Genomic DNA, 20,058 nt, shown 5'->3' with positions numbered 1-20,058 from the left:
TTTACACTGGCCAATGTGATAACATCCTAATTTACACAGGCGAATATGATAACATCCTAATTTACACAGGCGAATGTGATAATATTATAATTTGCACTGACAAATGTGATAACATCCTAACTTGCATTGACCAATGTGATAACATCCTAATTTGCACTGTCGAATGTGATAACATTATAATTTACACTGGAGAATGTGAAAACATTATAATTTACACTGGCCAATGTGATAACATCCTAATTTACACAGGCGAATATGATAACATCCTAATTTACACAGGCGAATGTGATAATATTATAATTTGCACTGACAAATGTGATAACATCCTAACTTGCATTGACCAATGTGATAACATCCTAATTTGCACTGTCGAATGTGATAACATTATAATTTACACTGGAGAATGTGAAAACATTATAATTTACACTGGCCAATGTGATAACATCCTAATTTACACAGGCGAATATGATAACATCCTAATTTACACAGGCGAATGTGATAATATTATAATTTGCACTGACAAATGTGATAACATCCTAACTTGCATTGACCAATGTGATAACATCCTAATTTGCACTGTCGAATGTGATAACATTATAATTTACACTGGAGAATGTGAAAACATTATAATTTACACTGGCCAATGTGATAACATCCTAATTTACACAGGCGAATATGATAACATCCTAATTTACACAGGCGAATGTGATAATATTATAATTTGCACTGACAAATGTGATAACATCCTAACTTGCATTGACCAATGTGATAACATCCTAATTTGCACTGTCGAATGTGATAACATTATAATTTACACTGGAGAATGTGAAAACATTATAATTTACACTGGCCAATGTGATAACATCCTAATTTACACAGGCGAATATGATAACATCCTAATTTACACAGGCGAATGTGATAATATTATAATTTGCACTGACAAATGTGATAACATCCTAACTTGCATTGACCAATGTGATAACATCCTAATTTGCACTGTCGAATGTGATAACATTATAATTTACACTGGAGAATGTGAAAACATTATAATTTACACTGGCCAATGTGATAACATCCTAATTTACACAGGCGAATATGATAACATCCTAATTTACACAGGCGAATGTGATAATATTATAATTTGCACTGACAAATGTGATAACATCCTAACTTGCATTGACCAATGTGATAACATCCTAATTTGCACTGTCGAATGTGATAACATTATAATTTACACTGGAGAATGTGAAAACATTATAATTTACACTGGCCAATGTGATAACATCCTAATTTACACAGGCGAATATGATAACATCCTAATTTACACAGGCGAATGTGATAATATTATAATTTGCACTGACAAATGTGATAACATCCTAACTTGCATTGACCAATGTGATAACATCCTAATTTGCACTGTCGAATGTGATAACATTATAATTTACACTGGAGAATGTGAAAACATTATAATTTACACTGGCCAATGTGATAACATCCTAATTTACACAGGCAAATATGATAACATCCTAATTTACACAGGCGAATGTGATAATATTATAATTTGCACTGACAAATGTGATAACATCCTAACTTGCATTGACCAATGTGATAACATCCTAATTTGCACTGTCGAATGTGATAACATTATAATTTACACTGGAGAATGTGAAAACATTATAATTTACACTGGCCAATGTGATAACATCCTAATTTACACAGGCGAATATGATAACATCCTAATTTACACAGGCGAATGTGATAATATTATAATTTGCACTGACAAATGTGATAACATCCTAACTTGCATTGACCAATGTGATAACATCCTAATTTGCACTGTCGAATGTGAAAACATTATAATTTACACTGGAGAATGTGAAAACATTATAATTTACACTGGCCAATGTGATAACATCCTAATTTACACAGGCGAATATGATAACATCCTAATTTACACAGGCGAATGTGATAATATTATAATTTGCACTGACAAATGTGATAACATCCTAACTTGCATTGACCAATGTGATAACATCCTAATTTGCACTGTCGAATGTGATAACATTATAATTTACACTGGAGAATGTGAAAACATTATAATTTACACTGGCCAATGTGATAACATCCTAATTTACACAGGCGAATATGATAACATCCTAATTTACACAGGCGAATGTGATAATATTATAATTTGCACTGACAAATGTGATAACATCCTAACTTGCATTGACCAATGTGATAACATCCTAATTTGCACTGTCGAATGTGATAACATTATAATTTACACTGGAGAATGTGAAAACATTATAATTTACACTGGCCAATGTGATAACATCCTAATTTACACAGGCGAATATGATAACATCCTAATTTACACAGGCGAATGTGATAATATTATAATTTGCACTGACAAATGTGATAACATCCTAACTTGCATTGACCATTGTGATAACATCCTAATTTGCACTGTCGAATGTGATAACATTATAATTTACACTGGAGAATGTGAAAACATTATAATTTACACTGGCCAATGTGATAACATCCTAATTTACACAGGCGAATATGATAACATCCTAATTTACACAGGCGAATGTGATAATATTATAATTTGCACTGACAAATGTGATAACATCCTAACTTGCATTGACCAATGTGATAACATCCTAATTTGCACTGTCGAATGTGATAACATTATAATTTACACTGGAGAATGTGAAAACATTATAATTTACACTGGCCAATGTGATAACATCCTAATTTACACAGGCGAATATGATAACATCCTAATTTACACAGGCGAATGTGATAATATTATAATTTGCACTGACAAATGTGATAACATCCTAACTTGCATTGACCAATGTGATAACATCCTAATTTGCACTGTCGAATGTGATAACATTATAATTTACACTGGAGAATGTGAAAACATTATAATTTACACTGGCCAATGTGATAACATCCTAATTTACACAGGCGAATATGATAACATCCTAATTTACACAGGCGAATGTGATAATATTATAATTTGCACTGACAAATGTGATAACATCCTAACTTGCATTGACCAATGTGATAACATCCTAATTTGCACTGTCGAATGTGATAACATTATAATTTACACTGGAGAATGTGAAAACATTATAATTTACACTGGCCAATGTGATAACATCCTAATTTACACAGGCGAATATGATAACATCCTAATTTACACAGGCGAATGTGATAATATTATAATTTGCACTGACAAATGTGATAACATCCTAACTTGCATTGACCAATGTGATAACATCCTAATTTGCACTGTCGAATGTGATAACATTATAATTTACACTGGAGAATGTGAAAACATTATAATTTACACTGGCCAATGTGATAACATCCTAATTTACACAGGCGAATATGATAACATCCTAATTTACACAGGCGAATGTGATAATATTATAATTTGCACTGACAAATGTGATAACATCCTAACTTGCATTGACCAATGTGATAACATCCTAATTTGCACTGTCGAATGTGATAACATTATAATTTACACTGGAGAATGTGAAAACATTATAATTTACACTGGCCAATGTGATAACATCCTAATTTACACAGGCGAATATGATAACATCCTAATTTACACAGGCGAATGTGATAATATTATAATTTGCACTGACAAATGTGATAATATCCTAATTTACACTAGCGAATGTGATAACATCCTAATTTACACAGGCGAATGTGATAATATTATAATTTGCACTGACAAATGTGATAACATCCTAACTTGCATTGACCAATGTGATAACATCCTAATTTGCACTGTCGAATGTGATAACATTATAATTTACACTGGAGAATGTGAAAACATTATAATTTACACTGGCCAATGTGATAACATCCTAATTTACACAGGCGAATGTGATAACATCCTAATTTACACAGGCGAATGTGATAACATTCTAATTTACACAGGAGAATGTGATAATATTATAATTTGCACTGACAAATGTGATAACATCCTAACTTGCATTGACCAATGTGATAACATCCTAATTTGCACTGTCGAATGTGATAACATTATAATTTACACTGGAGAATGTGAAAACATTATAATTTACACTGGCCAATGTGATAACATCCTAATTTACGCAGGCGAATGTGATAACATCCTAATTTACACAGGCGAATGTGATAACATCCTAATTTACACAGGCGAATGTGATAATATTATAATTTGCACTGACAAATGTGATAACATCCTAACTTGCATTGACCAATGTGATAACATCCTAATTTGCACTGTCGAATGTGATAACATTATAATTTACACTGGAGAATGTGAAAACATTATAATTTACACTGGCCAATGTGATAACATCCTAATTTACACAGGCGAATATGATAACATCCTAATTTACACAGGCGAATGTGATAATATTATAATTTGCACTGACAAATGTGATAATATCCTAATTTACACTAGCGAATGTGATAACATCCTAATTTACACAGGCGAATGTGATAATATTATAATTTGCACTGACAAATGTGATAACATCCTAACTTGCATTGACCAATGTGATAACATCCTAATTTGCACTGTCGAATGTGATAACATTATAATTTACACTGGAGAATGTGAAAACATTATAATTTACACTGGCCAATGTGATAACATCCTAATTTACACAGGCGAATGTGATAACATCCTAATTTACACAGGCGAATGTGATAACATTCTAATTTACACAGGCGAATGTGATAATATTATAATTTGCACTGGTGAATCTACTAATGCAGCTATTTCTTAACACTACATTGGAAAATCTTCTAATATACTAATATGCATTAGCGAATCTGCTAATGCAACTTTTTCTTAATTACATACTATCAAATCTGTCAATGTAACTATTTCTTAATTCTATTATTTGTTATATGAAATAATTACATTAAGAGGGTTTTTTTTACTTGAAAGCAGACGCAATTTCGAACCTACACCAAAGTATTTATATTTTGTTATTCAACAAAAGTATTATAGAAAAAAAGTAAGAATGCCCAGTAGTTACAAAAAGAATGATTGCATTATAAAAAAGTCTGTTACACCATTTTGGGAGTTGGGATTCATTTGCAAAAACAAGCCTATCAAAATCTTTAAAATTGTGGGTACAAACTACTAGAATGTGTCAAAATAAAACTTTTAACAATGGAATCAGTTCATTTCTATTTCAGTGAACCCATTCTCGTAAGCAAAAAGAAAATATACAATATAAAATTTTAACTTTCAAGTTTTGATGAATCCTCGAGTTCGAAAATCTTGAATTGTGTCATTCTATGTACTCAAAAATTCCAAAAGTATATGGAATGTAGTTTATTTGTGCTTTTTCTAGAAAATGTTTAGATTTCTAATCAAATTTTGAGCGATATCTATTTCTAAAACATTTATTTGGTTATCCGAGTTGAAATGATCCTGCCTGCTAAATGGGACGAAAAATGATAAAATGTAGTACAGCATTTACAATCATAAGTGTAGATGGACTCATATCAAACGTTGAGCAAAATTTGTCAAAGACCAGGCGATCTGTCAGTCTGTTCTTTCTTACACATGAATGTGACTCATAAATAAATGCAATTCGATACGTGGTTTAGTGACTAAAATTGCAGGTGTACGTTAAATTTTGTTTACAATCTTTAGGAAAATAGGTGTTCAAATTGCATATTCACTTTTCTTCACTATATTATGAAACACATAAATCTTATGAGAGGGACTCTGAAAATAAAAATTTAAGTAAAAGTGGCGTTCACGGCTTTGCCCAAAGTCCACAATTTTATGCAGGGATGGAAAGAGAAGTATGAGAGAAAATTTCAGGTAGATCACTTCGGCTGGTTACATGTTATCAATTAATTACATGAATTTGATTAAAATTTTAATTGCATTGCATGTGGTAAAGATGCCGGCGTCCTGGCCTAGGGGTAGCGCGTCTTTCCCGTGATCTAGGCGTTCCGGGTTCGAGTCCTGGTTCGAACATGGTTGTTCTCTTCCTTGTGTTCTCTCTGCGAGATGCGTGAATGAGCCCCCCTGTAAAAAGGGGGTGTACAAGTGAGTGTGTGTGTGCTTTCTTCATTTCCGCTAGAAGTCAGATTTCTGCTCTGTGGTACTCAGGGGTTTTACCCTCAGAAGCTTCTACTCAAAATGTGGCTTAAAATAGTCACACGACAAATGAAAATCTGTTAAAGATGCAATTTGTGGAACAATAAATTATAACAGTCAATAAAATTGTAGATTCTAACAGGCAACAGTCAGACGAGTGGAGCCGTCTAAATTTGCGTGTCATTATGACCTCAAGTGTGCAGCTTGATTGGTTTTAATATTGATGGCATGATAAGGAGATTGAAATCTGAAGACTGAAGCGAATAGGAATATCATATGAAATGATATTTCTTTTAAGAAAATGAAACCTTATTAAGGACAAATTAAAAGATTTTTATTAAATGAAATAATTTGAAAAACGTAATGGGTAGAAGAAATATTCAGTTGAAAATCCGATATTAAATATTAACCAGCGGCAGTGGTCTCCCTAAAACTTTCTCTTATACTTTCTAATAAAAGTTTTTTCCCAGAGAACATCTTGCATAGCTTTGACTTATAATAGTTACGAAATATTAAACTTTGGCGTGAATTTAGTGTTTTTGTGATTTTCACATTAATATTTCATTTATTATGCCATCCTTGGTGGGTTATTTGGCGACTAATAGTACCTGAAATACCTAAAAAAAATATTAGGCGATTAATAATACCTGGTATATTAATAGTACCTGAAAATCGAATTTGTATTTCATGCGTTTTTTCCCAATCGACTGAAACAAAAATTTGACACAAAACTACACTTGTAGTCACAAATTCACATACCAAATGGGAGTATTTAAGTTATTGCATCTTTAATGTTTCTTTACATGCTTTACATCTTTTACAAGCTTTACATCTTTTGCATGCTTTACATCTTTTGCATGCTTTACATCTTTTACATGCTTTTGTATGTTTCTCAAAACGATGTTTACATGTATTGAAACCAACAAATGGCAGTCAATCCTTTGTTGGATTTGATTCAAAATTTGAGGATGTTCAGGTTATAGATATTAATTCTGTGCATCGAATTTCATCTTTGCAGCTTTTTTTGTTTTGTAATTATTTTTCCAAATTATATTCGAACACCCAGACTGACAGACTTCCTCTTTGAGGATTTTGTTGAAAATGTGATAGGAATCTACAAATTTGATTTTAAGACAGTATAAGAAATTTCATCCATCTAGATCTAGACATTTTTGAGTTATTTTTATAACAGACAGACAGATGGACGGACATTTCCCGGAAATGCGCTTTTCGAACACAGAGAGGTTTAAAACTTGAAAATTCGACAAAATTTTGAATTCGAGTTTTTTGACGATTACAATACTTCCTCTCTATTCGAGAAAATAAAAATGATTTTAAACTTATCAATTTTTTTGATATTATTGTTATAAAATTAAATATATAATTATAGCTACAATGGAACTATATTGAACATCAAGATATTACAATAAATACCAGATGGGTTTTTTAAATGCCTATTCTGAATTGTCTCAAGTGTCTAATAGCTACCGTACTGAACTTTTTTTACTTGTGCATTAGCCACATGCTAGGGATTAATTGTCAAAAAATTCGGCCAGAGATGTCATATTAGTCTATTGATAATAATGTTCCGTAAATTAAACATAAAGTTCGCTAATGGCATGCATTTAAGCCAAAAGCTCGCCATTGGCATGGGGATAATATACAAATACGAAATTTGTTCCTATTTGATAAGTAATGTTATTATAATAAATGAAGTTATTTTCTTATTTCACATGGTTATGTTTTCTTTATGCCATTAGTTTGTTCGGATGATCAAGATGTTAGCGTTATCTGGCTTAAGAAGCGATGAAGAAATTAAGACTTGTATTGATCTAGATCCTTAAAGATTGTTCTGTAAAATCTAGGCTCTAATATCCATTGATAATTTTATTATTTGTTTGTCCTGGTTCTGGTTTTTATCACCGATTATCCATTTCATTATTTGGATATGAAGTTTTGGACTATAAGCCATAAACTGTTTGGATATAAGATTTTGATTTAAATACGATGTCAAACTTACGATAGTTTAGTTTGTAAATCTCAAATAAATAAAGGCACTAGAAACTTGATGATAGATTATTATAACGATGATACACCCGTATTGTTATTTAGTCTTTGATTCGAGATCTCGTAGCTATGAATACCTACCGTTTTTGGAGGCCTTAAGATCTTATTAAATGGAAGCAATTTTTAAAGTGAGATAGAGTTTTACTCACAGAAATTTTGATCGCTAAAATAAATGACGAGAACTTTAGTTAGGTGAATAAAATCCATATTTGATCTACGAAGTCCCCACGGTTGTCATAGGGGTTTCAAATATGTTTAACCTTTTATCTTAGATTATAAGTTCTCATCTGGTGCAGATTAAAAGTTTGGGAATTGGAATGCTAAATCATGTTTAGTTCTTGGGAGTTTCATACCATATAGATAGCATCAGCTTTCTAAAAGAAAAAGATAGAACTCGTTTAAATACTTAATTATACATATTTAAATGCATGGACACATTTTGCAAAATAATAAAAATAAATACTTAATGAAGTCAATTCATAATCATTTATGGCAAAAATAGAAATAATTATTTTAGGATAAAATTTAAATACAGTTGATGAACAGAATTATATTTCATTTACAAATATTTGCATCATTAACTTAATGCCATCTTTATTTTCCATAGGCATTTATCTTTCTGTTATTTTTATAAACCGATTGTTTCCGTTGCTTTCCAATCTCCTAAAAATATCGTCTGCTTTCAGAAATAATCTCATCTCGAGAATTTTTGTGACTTGTGCTATGGCTGCTGGCATTTAAATTTAATACATATGAAGTATGTAATGGTGCTTTAATTTTTAGAATCTACTTAGCAGTTTTAATGATGAAGAAATGAAGCGAAATTGTAGTCAATATAAATTAATTTGCAGTTAAATATCAGCCTTAAGCAAACATATTTTTTAATGTAATAATGTTTGTAGTAATATCAAATGAAGTAACGCAATTTCTTCGGGAACACATAATTATTTATGAAGCATAGTTTCTATTAGAATTCTTTCAGATTAAAATTCAGACAAATCATTGACTTTAAGACACATTTATACTTATAATAATAACTATTTTATTCACTTTCATCCGTTCAATACCATAAATCGAGTGGAAACATCTTTGATCCCATTTTCAAAAATTACATTTACTTCAAACCGAATCGAACAGTTCCCATCCAGATCTCGAGGGCATGGCAGAATGGATTTGGAATTCGTCCATTAGAATCCTTTGCCGGAGAATATGAGATGCTGGGTAGTTATTGATTTGCTTGAGCCTTTTATTTCTGGGATTCTTGTACCGAAATGCCAATAAAATCCCAGATTTGTACGTGTGGAACGAGAACCACTCGGCTACTCGCGACATTCAGGGGAAAAAATAACGTAAAAGATTTCGTGGCCACATTAAGTACCACTAAGTTTAAAACTGTTAGTTCTTAAGGGACCAAGAGCAAATTAAAGTAGTTTTAGCCAATGTTAGTTGCACCGTTGCTTAGCAAATGGCTGTAGTTTTATTTAATTCTAAATAGCATCTTTATTTATAATAAAGATGAATGTTTGTTTATCTTTGCACATGTGTTGATTGAATACCAAAATCGGTACATCAATCTTTGGAGGGGGGGGGGGAATGTGCACTTCAATTTTTAATTAGAATTTTAATTAATTTAAAATTAAACTAAGTTTTGATACTTTTCCACAGTATAATTAATATCTATATATAATATAAAATGATGTCTACTGAAAGCGTCTGTATGTTTGAAAGAGAAAAACTCGAGAAATATTTAACTGATATTGGAGATATTTCTATCATTTTGTAGGTCATTTATTGGGAAAGCTTTTAGTATATTGAAGCCATAGCAAAATAAAAAAATGAGTTTTATGACTGCGACTTTGATTATTTTTTACTACTATTCGCGCATGCGTAAAACAGCAGTATTTATACTTTGCACTTATCTGGGCATATGCGAAAACCTCGAACTGTGCATGCGCAAATTGCAAGATCTATGGTATGCATATGCGAAACATTTCTTAGTTTACGTTTGATTTTAAACAGCCATTCAAAACTCATTATGCTGGAATTGAATTGAGCGAATAATGTTTTTCTCATGGACAACTTTATGTGGCACTTTCTAGAGTTACATCCAAAACAAAATCTTTTTGTCTTGGCACCAGGAGAAAAAAAAGTCAATATAGTTTACAAAGAAATATTATGAAGAAAGTTGAATTTTATTTCCATATCAGATTATATAGATTTGATAAACAAGTGTGAAACAGTGGGTACAAAGACTTATTTGAATATTTTTAAATTTTAAAACAGCTTTTCTGTTGCATATTTTTAGTGAATTGTTTTTGTCTATGAACATATCATATTTTTACCTTTTGAACAGTCAAAATATTTTTGAATGTGTGCAATAAAAATTGCTTTGTAGTTATTTTTTATGATTTCTAAACATATTTTAATGTTTGTTTGATGTTGCGTGACATGCCAATGTCATATTGGGTGGAGGCTAGACTTAAATTTAAAGCTAATTTCTTCCTCTTGGATGTTATGCAATGAGCAATACTGTATGGGTATTGCTTGCTACAATATAAAAATGAATTTTACATCATCTTAAAGTTCAAAATTTAACCTTTTCAGTGCTATTAAATTTTTTGTGGTACAATTTGTCTTTCTATTTTTAATTAATTTTTAAAATATTTTACGCGCATTTTACAATAATATATTTCATTATTGAAGTGGAACTCAAACCCTTTCACATTGTTACTATCAATATTTTATTTTATCCTTTTTACTTTCTCGTATACGAAGCATAGAGAAAGTATAGTGTTCCTAAAAAAATTCGAATTCGAAATTTTGACGAATCTCCATATTTTAGACCTCCCTGACTTCGATAACAAATTATTAGAAAATGTTGTCCGTTTGTCTGTCTTTGACAAAGATAACTCCAACCGCTTTGAGCTAGACGGATGAAATTTGGTATGCGGTCTGAACATCTAATTTTTATATTTCTATCAAATTTTGAGCAACCTCTGTTCCGAGGAAGTCATCTGCCCGATTATTAGAATAAAAGTTAAGAAGATAAATACAAATGGAAAAGAATTTAGTATATAAAATTCTGTAATCAGATTTAACATTTATAGTGTAAACACCTATCAAATTTTAAATCAATTTAAAGGTCAAATTTAAGTATTGACCTTTATTGATTTGACCTTTCAGAAACATGTAATTGCGGTTACTCAAAAATACAGTAACTTAAATATATCATATTTGGTACGAGATTTTATGACAACAGTTATAATTTTGTGTCAAATTTTGTTTGCAGCCGGTTGGGAAAAAACAGATATCTTCTAAAATTAGAGTTTATCAATGTAAGATATTAATTTCTTTTGTTTAGCCATCGGTAAATCTGTCTCTTTATTTTAAAAAAGGTTTATTTGCGTGCAAAATAAATATCATCAAATTTTTTCGCAAATGCCGCATGAAAGAAATCATTTCGTTTGGAAATGAGAAATGGAATGCAACAACTTTCAAATCAAAAAGTATCTTCATGCCAAATGTGATGGCCCTAGATTCAATTTTCTATGAAATGTAACATCCTATGGAGTATTTTCTTATATCAGGTATTTTACTAAAAGTATATCATTCTAAAAATATTACTTTACTAGTTGGTACTCGGTGCGATGCTGCCACAGAAGAAATAATTTTGAAAATATCGTTTGAAATTGAAAATAGCTTTCTTGTTTAATTTAGAATGAGCGAAAGAATGATATTTATTTTCTTATCGGCAATGAATACATTCATTGAAATTGAATGATATATAAAGGAGAAGTAGAAATAATATTTATTCTATTTTTTGACTTTATTTTTCAAGTGCTTTAGGGTAAATAATATTTTCTGTTTTTTGCGTCTTTAGCCAAAATAAATAAATTTATTGGCTGTCCGACTCGTAAGCATCCTATATACAACTGACCATGGGAAAAACATGGATTTTTTAGGTTCAATCCGCACATTGACGCCTTGTTGATGGTCATCGAAAATGCAAGTCGAATAAGGAATTGCAGTCATTTGAAATAAAAAGGCATGTCGATAGGAATGATGGGAATGCGTGGAATGAGCATAACTTCTCCAATCGATTTTACGTTAAGAATAGTTGCCTCGTTTCTTGCCGCATATTTGTCTTTTGATACTGATATGTGTGATCAGGTAGGATTTCATTTCACTCACATTGATTGGAATCAATCGTAATAATTTTATTTTGTTTGATACATGTGCGATTAACTCCAAAAGACGAGTGCCATTTGCCGTTTACTGTTCGTCTTTTGTCAATTTTAAAATATAACCTTCGTTCAAGAGCAAGCAATAATTTAGTAAGGTTTCATCGCAATGGCAACGGTATATGGCAGCGCATAAAATACGAACAAACAAAAATTCATTTCTATCTATTAGATTAAAATTCTATTGCTACAATTTTATTTCATGAGTATAATATGTATTTGAACAGTGAAATGATTATAGTTGGCTTGTCTTTGGATGATGAAATATAGTTCTTGGATACAGTGTTCAAAAATGGTAAAAATTAAAAAAAAAAAAGACAGATGGTTTCTAATTTTTTAACTATTCTGCTTTTCCATTTTAACATATCGGATCACATTAAGAACAATTTTGTTCTTAATTTCGTTTTGATTTCGCCTTTCTCCAATCTATAATCCGATTTTTATGTGAGAGAAAAATGGAACTTCCAAGGTTTCAAGAAATTCCAGAACGAAAAGTGAAGGTATGATTTAAAATTCCTTTGCCATTTTCTTTACCTTATAATTTTCTTTTACTTTTTATCTCCAGCAAGGCATTTTTTAGAGAAGTAATTTGGTCTTTATGCATATTTGATAATGCTTCTTTTTTTACATATTTTTTCTGATAGAATAGTTAATAGCTAGTTTTAGACCGACATTTTTTTTTATTCTCCAGAACAAAAAATTTTATTTTGACACCTTTCTTTTTTTATCTTAATTTTCTTTCTATATTCAAATTAGAAATGAAATGAAATGGTAAAAGAGGGATAATATTTCATACTTAATTAGTTTTGTTCTTTTTACAACTATGCGTTTCAAATGACTTTCATATTTCTCGTTTCTTTTGTCCAATTCGAGTTGGTTTATACAGAATAGTGGAAAAGTCTTTCTTTCTTTGCTTTACTAATTAAATGATCCTTTTTCTTATGTAAAAATGATTAAAGTACTTTTTCGAAAGCGTGAGTAGAAAAAGAAGGCAAATTTGTTCAGGAAATGTTATTCTTTCAAATAAAATAGAATCCAAAATTGTCAGAATCAGTAAAAAATAATATCGAGGAAAAAATTTAGGAAATAAGTAAGAACAATAATTATTTTTCTCGCATTTCTTGAACTCTTCATTTAAAATTTATTTCTTAATTTATTTTTTCACAAGCACATATTTGTAAAGAAAAAAATTCTGAATAACAATTAGTATTTTATAGTTTTTTTTTTGTAAGTTGATTACTGAAAAAGTAATTAAAAAATTACATCCCATGTAATTTTATCACAAATCGTAAATGTAAATGTGTACAAATTTTGTATAATTAAGACCAAAATAATATTATTATATGAATTCATATATTTATAGATTCTAGATAAAACTTTGCTTTATATAAATTTTATACGAGAGAAAATCAATTAATATTTATTAAAGATTTTCCTTTAAACTAGTAAACTGCCTATTAAACATAATAGTGAAACCACAAAATTAAAAAAAATAATACTATTACCACCAAACTTGCTATATAGTTATATTTTGAGTTGTAGGTAGGTAGGTAAAAAAAGGATTTTCAATACTTTGATTAGTTTTTAATTAATTAAAAAATATCGAAATTTTAACATTTTCTTTTAGAATCTTCAGAACATGTTATCCGACAAAAATGTTTTTACACCACTTTAAATTGAAATAAAATAGCTTTTCAATAGTTTCAATTTAATTTTTAAGCAATTTTTTTTCTTTAATTTTTTCAAAATTAACTTTGAATGCAACTTTTTGAAATGCTTTTTGTTGCTGTAGTGAAATTCTTAATCAATATTATTATTAACCATTCTTTCATTCGAAAGCTTGAGCGAATGTTAAAATTAGGATTTTAAAAAAAATGTGCTTTGATTGGAAATAAATTCTGAAGCAGAATTTTCACTGTCGCTTTTTTTAGCATTCTTTTTTATTTTTAATTGGGTGATTCAAAAATTATTTGCGTACATTAGTTGAATTCCGACTGGTCGGTTGCCTAGACCCTCAAGGTGAAAGGAGGCCGAATAGTTAATTCTATTGACTTGTTTATTTTTTTAATAATAATATATTTCAATAAATAAATTTTAAAAAAAGACAAATTCAATGATATGATTAATGATTTCCATTGATAAATCATTTGATTTTATCTTAATATGATAAAATAATGATAAAATATTAGAATAATATTAATATTTCATTAAATATAATTGAAAATCTGTTTCAATAAGGTTATGAGAAAACGTGGATGCAGGGAAGGGTATCATATAAATAAAAAAAATGTTATTCCATAATTTATAAAATTAAAAAAATAATCTAATATAAAATAAGGATATGATAAAAATGCGTTAAAATGTGAAATTAAATTAAAAAGTTTATTAAAAGAATATTCTTATAATGTATTAGGGTGTTCCATAAGTTTCTTTCCTATTTCTAATATGAAATGAATACACACTATTTCACTGTTTAAGATATTATTTATTTTGTTATGTAGGAACCCTTTTGCTCTATTACCTTCTTCCATCTCATAGGAAGCCTCATTATGCCTTCTTTCCCAAATGGTTGTGTTTTGGACTAGAAATAATCTTCGAGATGCGCTTTTATTTAGCTGATGGATTTAAAGCGCTTATCCTGAAGAGAATTTTTCAAGCACAGAAAGAAGTAATAATCAGATGGAACGAGATCTGGAGATTATGCAGGATGCAGTAAAACATTCCAGTCAAACTGTAAGAGCTTCTCTCTTACGACTAATGCAATATGTGATCTCGCGTTGTCATGATGAAAAACAACGCTTCGTCGGTTTATTAATTCCAGCTGTTTTTCTGCTATGGCAGTTTTTAGGTGATCCAGTTGATGACAATATTTCGTAAAATTTATTATTTCACCTTGAAGAAGGAGCTTGTAGAAAATGACGCCTTTCCAATCTCACCAAATGGACAAAAGAACTTTTTTTTGGGTGTAGTCTCGTCTTTTCGACAGTTGAAGGCCTATTGTCCTTACACCAAGTGTGTTTTCTATGCACATTTCTATATAAAATCCAAGTTTCGTTTCCAGTGACAAGCCTCTTTAAAAACAGATCCTTTTTAGCGATGAGAAAGAAACTTTTGGGACATTCTAATATATTGCCTTGGATCACTAAATGCTTAAATCTGCTATTATTCACTTAGAATGCAATAGCTGATGTAATGAAGTCAGATAAACCACAGTAGACATTCAAGCTTCGAAAATTATAATTATACAATGATTAAAGTTTACATTTAAAAGATTTATTTTTCTATGTATTGAATTCAAAAAAAGTTTTCTTCTATCACTTATAATTTTGTGTATTCTTATACAAAGCGATTCGCAATTTTTTGTATATAGTAGACATTCATAAAAAATGAGAATGAAATTCTTCAAAATACATCTGTTTGTGTTGTTTTAACGTTTGAAGTAATCAAATTTTCTTCCATTTTATTCAAGAATAATATAAATTCATATTTGGGGAATTTTACATTATAGTAATATCTTTTAACAGAACAATCCTTTCTGAATTGAAAATTATTCCAAAAATCAAGGCTGCAACTACTAACTTTGGGACGTAATAGAGACGATTTCTTTTCTTTAGAAAAAAATTCTTTTCCTTAGCATTGAAGAACAATACTTGTTCCGTTTCATTTCTTTATTTGAAACCATATTCATATTAAGATTACGTTTTTTGATTAACATTACCTAACCTTCCTTACATTAACAATACCTTTTTAATAGAGCAATCCTTTCTAAATTGAAAATTATTTCAAAAACCAAGGCTGCAACTACTAACTTTGGGATGTAATATAGACGATTTCTTTTCTTTTTAAAAAATTCTTTTCCTTAGCATTGAAGAACAATACTTGTTCCGTTTCATTTCTTTATTTGAAACCATATTCATGTTAAGATTACGTTTTTTGATTAACATTACCTATCCTTCCTTACATTAACAATACCTTTTTAATAAAGCAATCCTTTCTAAATTGAAAATTATTTCAAAAACCAAGGCTGCAACTACTAACTTTGGGATGTAATATAGACGATTTCTTTTCTTTTTAAAAAATTCTTTTCCTTAGCATAGAAGAACAATACTTGTTCCGTTTTATTTCCTTATTTGAAACCATATTCACATTAAGATTACGTTTTTTCATTAATATTACCTAACCTTCCTTACATTAACAATACCTTTTTAACAGAACGATCCTTTCTAAATTGAAAATTATTTCAAAAACCAAGGCTGCAACTACTAACTTTGGAATGTAATATAGACGATTTCTTTTCTTTAGAAAAAAATTCTTTTCCTTAGCATTGAAGAACAATACTTGTTCCGTTTCATTTCCTTATTTGAAACCATATTCACATTAAGATTACGTTTTTTCATTAACATTACCTAAGCATCTTTACATTAACAATACCTTTTTAACAGAACGATCCTTTCTAAATTCAAAATTATTCCAAAAATTTGCGACATTATATTGAAAATATCTTTTCTTTTTAAAAAATTCTTTTCCGTAGTACAGAAGAACAATACTTGTTCCGTTTCATTTCCTTATTGGAAACCACATTCACATTAAGATGACCTTTTTACATTAACATTACCTAACCATCTTTACGTTAACAACACCTTTTAAACATAACGATCCTTTCTAAATTGAAAATTATTCCAAAAATCAAGGCTGCAACAAAATTTGTGACATTACATTGAAAATATCTTTTCTTTTTTAAAAATTCTTTTCCTTAGCACAGAAGAATAGTACTTGTTCCGTTTCATTTCCTTATTTGAAACTATCTTTGCATTAAGATTTCGGGGAAAAAAAACCTTCCTTTAGCTTCCCGAAGACAACGACCAGGGAATTCGACGCATTCCCTCTGGAATAACATACATTTCTTCTCCCCACAAACCCATAATTCGGGAATATTTAGCTTTCTCTGGCCATTTTGTTGATGTGCATTTGTGCTACGTCATTCCCCCACTAAACCAACCGATGGAAGTTTTTTTCCCCGACTCTTCTTTTTTTCCCCTATCATTCGGCAGAGAAGTATTTCTTCAATGTTTGATGTTCGTATTTGCGCAGCAATGGATCACCGGGGAATCGTAGAATTTTGGCTGAAGACGTAATGGTGCCTAAACAGGGCTCCCGTGGGAATTTATATACATGGGGCAGCCATGAGGATAATATCTGGTGGAAAAGTTATGCATACTGGAGGTAACAGTATAGAAGAAAAGTTTCATTATGTTGGTTAATAACTTTTGTGAAGTTCCGTTCTAACAAAAAGAGCGTTGTGGTTTTTATCTCATTCAACTAAAAGGTAACTGAAGAGGTTGAAAAGTAAATACGTCAAAAGAAAAACATTTTTCAGTACTAGCCGTCTTTGGCGACCAGTTTATTAGCCCAAATGATTGAGTTTTTGCGATGTTAAATAATTTGTGGAATACAATTAAAAAAACTTTTTATCTTTTTTTATTTTATATGACATAAATTCAGTTGAATCAGCTTAATGCAAATTAAAAAGCATATATACTACGAAATAAAACAAATAAAAATGGAAGCGAAATAAGAGTGGAAATCCTACTGTAGAATTTTTGATTGCCAAAAACAAGCGATTCAATGTTTTGATGGATGAGTTATTTCATCATAGCATTTAGAAAGATTATTAAACATAATGTATCAAATTGAATCAAAATAGTTATTATAATTAAGGGAAAAATTCAACGGAAGTGAAATTAATTTCATTATTAAAGGTAATTTTTTAAATCTTAAAATAATACAAAAACCCATTTTTATAAAATAATAATTTTGGGAAATATGAACATCAATTTACATACACAAATCATTACTACAACCTATTTGGCGACGGGTTTGATCAATTTTCACGTTCGATTCAACTTCCTGTTGCAAGCCTATTTTTTTTATTTCTATTTTCTTTCTTACTGTACTGCTTTTTGGTGATACGATAAAGCATCTCCAGAATATTTCTAATAATATTTTGCAGTTCCATTAATGAATTAAGCGAAGTTTAGAATTTAATGCGTGAAAAAATTGAATAAAGAAGCAGTCTGAAATTCATGTGATGATTTATTTACATTTGATTGTTGCCATTAGAAGATAAGTAATAAGAGTGATATCTGTGTCACGTACTTTTGTGTTTTATATATACATAGAGATTATTTATGAAAAAAAAAATAAAAGAATGAAATAGGAAGTATTATAAGAATAAAAAAATCTGACCTTTAGATTTTCATCACTCTTCATTCATGCCTACCCGAGTCTAACCCCAATCTCGTTTTGGAATTATGCCTATTTACGAGTGAACACTACAATTCAGAAACTTATACAACTAGATGGATGAAATTTGGTCTTTAGTCTTATCACCAATCTTTTTTATCGGTAATAAATTTTGAAACAATTTCACCAAAGATTTGACAGTCTGTTGATCAGTATGTCTGCGAAAAATGCAAATCTTAATAATACAAAAGTAATTATAAAAGTCTTAATAATAGTGCGTGATCTTAATAAAACAAAAAGTGGATAGAGTTAAGCAGATGAAATTCAATATTTGATTTCAACACTAAAAATGTAGAGCTGAATCAAATTTTAGGCTTAACTGATTTTAATATATATTGATTGTAGAAGATGTACTGTTGGAAAATATATACTCGATTGTTTTCGTTATACTACGAAACTAAATACAACACGAATTATTATTTGGAAATATAATGAGAAATCGAAAGAAAACCATTCCCACTATATTTTTTAAATCCGTGAAATACCAATTTATCTATCGGGAGAAGGGGTGCCAGCTCAGATGTCGTCCTCGTCATCTAACCACGGTTTAAAATTGCTAGGTCCGTTCCAAAATAGCCTTAGTGTTGCTTTAAAAAAACGGGATAATATAAATAAACTAAACTAAACTAAGTAAAGTAAACTAATTCATCTAATAATTGAACAAACGGCACTGACCACACTTCTTCCGTCGAATTAGACTTATAAGGAATTTTCATAATATCCAACATTTTATGAAACCGAAATCAATCGGCTATTCTTTTGTTTGAAACTGGGAAGTCAATTTGACCTTCTTGAGCATTTGCTAATAGTCATTATTTCCGTCCTTTTTACGACACGTCACGATAGCGGGCTTTTCCTCCTAGATTGGTTTCTACTCAAGTTGAACACATCTTGCTTGCGTCAGTCCACAGACCTGAACTAAAGTTAGTGCTTTTTTATGACTAGATCGATTCACTTCATCAACACTTTCCTAACTGCTTTCGTTTCTTTTTCATCGCTCTTAGAAGCTGTTGGTTTCTTCACAAATCAGCAAATAGAGCGAGTTTTGAAAAGGCTTGCTTTCTCAAGGTTAATCTGTAGAATGGAAATGGCGGTTCTAATCTGGTCAGTTTTATTTTTATTTATTAAATAATTTTGTTTATACGCCTGTTTCATGTTTATAATACGTGGGATTTTACTATCGAATCTTCAGTGATTTTCTCATGTACCACATGGCTGAAATTTCATTTACATGTGCATTCTTGATGATAAAGTATTTTCAGAAATTATTTAATCAGTAATTAGATTTAATTTTCATTCCGT

The 20,058-nt window shown here is 30.1% G+C and overlaps 1 protein-coding gene across 4 annotated transcripts in view; it reads left to right on the top strand.

The window, feature by feature from the left end:
- The window catches only part of LOC129969601 (sodium/potassium/calcium exchanger 2-like), a 380,277-nt gene that overhangs the window by 61,332 nt on the left and 298,887 nt on the right, over positions 1–20,058 (top strand). For 2 of the 4 annotated variants that reach the window (XM_056084244.1, XM_056084241.1), the window contains exons 1-2: positions 19,626–19,679; positions 19,761–19,860. The exons of 1 other annotated variant lie outside the window; for it this stretch is intronic. The gene's annotated coding sequence lies outside the window, so the exon portion shown is untranslated. Of the gene's footprint in view, positions 1–19,625; positions 19,680–19,716; positions 19,861–20,058 lie in introns of those variants that run through there. One more of the 4 variants, XM_056084243.1, reaches the window with a different exon arrangement.

The sequence above is a fragment of the Argiope bruennichi genome, chromosome 5 (genome assembly GCF_947563725.1).
Source record: "Argiope bruennichi chromosome 5, qqArgBrue1.1, whole genome shotgun sequence".
Classification (NCBI taxonomy): Eukaryota; Metazoa; Arthropoda; class Arachnida; order Araneae; family Araneidae; genus Argiope; species Argiope bruennichi.
The sequence above is the reverse complement of the archived record's forward strand: the minus strand, read 5'-3'. Positions and strand labels throughout refer to the sequence as shown.